This window comes from Triticum dicoccoides, chromosome 2A, assembly GCF_002162155.2.
Source record: "Triticum dicoccoides isolate Atlit2015 ecotype Zavitan chromosome 2A, WEW_v2.0, whole genome shotgun sequence".
In the NCBI taxonomy this organism is placed as follows: domain Eukaryota; kingdom Viridiplantae; phylum Streptophyta; class Magnoliopsida; order Poales; family Poaceae; genus Triticum; species Triticum dicoccoides.
Genome location: NC_041382.1, coordinates 219509261 through 219511868, shown reverse-complemented (window position 1 = coordinate 219511868; position 2608 = coordinate 219509261).

Sequence of the window (2608 nt, the reverse complement as noted above, 5' to 3'; positions counted from 1 at the left end):
TATATATATATATATATATATATATATATATATGTGTGTGTGTGTGTGTGTAAAACTATACTCCCTCCATCTAGGTGAATAAGTCATATTAGAAGGTGCATCACGACCTAGGTGCAAGCAGATTGGTGGAAAAGAAGAATATTTCTCTCTTCTAAACACAACATTTAATCACAACAGTTAAGAGGATGCCTTATTAGCTACCCATGCAGGCCATCATAATTCATAGCATGCAAAGCGCTTTTATTTCTTGCCTAATAACCGCATGGATGTGCTGCATGCATTGGTCCTTGCCCGAGCAAAAAAAGGGAGGAAAGGGGTTTCCACGGGAGACAACGAGGCAGAGGTGGAAGCGCTGGCTGGAGTAATTTACTTTGCTTCCCCTTGGTTTCCTGACATCACGGTCCCACACCATTGTCAACCTATGTTAATAAACGAGAGAATTGCACAAGAAGTGGCCGACAGCTGGGACCAAGCAGCTCGAGCAGTATTTGTGTTTTTGAGGTGTGAGCACTGCAAAGTTTTTTGATGTTTATCCCAGATATTAATTTTTCTCCTCTGAACAACAACAAAAACATCGCTGCAGGTATTAACTGGGCGGGTTGTGGCCCATCTAGCCCAGGCCAGATATCCAGCCCAGATATTAATTTTTTTCAAGCTGTAAATGGCTAGCCCCGCTATACTTTTTTTAGGAATACCCATGCAAGGTCAAGTTGTTATTCTCCGCCCCGCTGGGCTGCAAATCTTTCCTAGGAGGGATGCATTAGGCTTAACAAGAAAATGGGCTTTAATAAATAATAAATGGGATGTAATTATAAAAACTGGGCAGTAACTATAAAAAATGCACCAAACACGTGATTACTTTATAAAATATTATTTTTGGATATTGAAAATTTTAATTTCATTAATTGTTGCCAGCGCAATGTTTCGTTGGATTTTTACGTAATATAAATTTATATTGAAATTGTATTTAATCTGACTAGAAATTTCGGGATAAAAATATTTCAGATCCCATCAAAATGTGGGAAATTTTATTGAATTCTGTTTTGAACGGTTGGTTGAAATGGGTTGTACTTTTAACAAACTGTAAATGGGCTGTAGTAAATTCCATTAGAATTCAAAAATGGGCTACACAGTCTTACAAATCTCAAATGGGCTATAAGTTCTCTGCCACACACTTCTGGCCTTACTAAGTTGACGCGTCCCCTAAAAACAGAGTTGATGCGTATGCAAGACTTTGTCAACTTATAGTCAACACACGGTTCAGATGCCGTGCTTCTTATTCAATCTCGGATATTCTAGCTTCACCCGCCCAAAAAATGATTCCTCCCCATGACATCTAGGGCGCACCATTTCAGAAGCTGACCTGTGGGCCTACTAAGTTGACGTACCAAGGGCTTTGTCAACTTAGTCAATATAAATGATTCTAACTGCAGTGACCGTACGATGTCCATCCAACGGCCGTAGTGCTTCTTCAACCTCTGGTCTTCTTGCTCCAGCCGCCCAAAGCAGCGCCGGTCGTGCCGCCTGCTCCTGCCTCCCGTGGCCGGCTATGCTGCCGTGGAGGCCTCACCACCCCCTACTATTCCCACCGCTAGCCAGGCCATGCGGCGACGACAGCCTCACACCACAGCCGAACGAGTGAATCCTCATACTCCTCTCCGCATGGGCACCCACTGTCGCGTCTTCACCGGCTCCGCGTCGTCCCCTTCCTAGGCCTCGCCGTCGTCCACCGCCCTGGTGCTCTCCGCGTGGCGTGGTCAAGGAACGACTTCCATCGAACGTGGACTGTACGTGGAGAGGCTGACAGCTGGGTCCACGGCGGCAGCAAGGAAGTGCCTCCTTATTACGCGGAAAATAATGATTCCTCCACCTGACAGCAGGGACCCACCGGACAGGCCACTAGTATTTTGCGAAAAAAATCGTTTCCCCCTAACTGCTGGGACCCACTGGACAGGCCACCGTATTTCACGAAAAAAACGTTCCCCCCGCTGTCAGCTCGGACCCACCGGAACTGCCTCCTTATTACGCACAAAAAAATGAGTACTCCCCCGGCTAGCTGGGATCCACCTTGCCAGGAGGCTGACTTGTGGGCCTACTAAGTTGACGGGGACGAAGGGCTTTGTCAACTTAGTCAATATGAACGATTCTAGCTCCAGTGACTGTACGATGTCCATCCAACAGCCGTAGTGCTTCTTCAACCTCTGGTCTTCTTGCTCCAGCCGCCCAAAGCAGCGCCGGCCGTGTCGCATGCTCCTGCCTCCCATGGCCGGTTGTGCTGCCGTAGAGGCCTCACCGCCGCCTACTATTCCCACCGCTGGCCAGGCCCTGCGGCGACGGCAGCCTCACACCGCAGCCGAACCAGTGAACCCTCATAGTCCTCTCCGCGCGGGCTTCCACTGCCGCGTCGTCCCCTTCCTAGGCCTCGCCGTCGTCCACCGCTGTGGTGCTCTCCGCGCGGCGTGGTCAACGTGGTCAAGGAACGACTTCCATCGGAAGAGTACTGTACGTGGAGAGGCTGACAGCTGGGTCCACGGCCACAGCCTAGTTTTTTTGTGATTTGCCAAGTAAGTCGCTTTGTCAGGCCTGTTGGGCTGCAAATCGTTCAAGA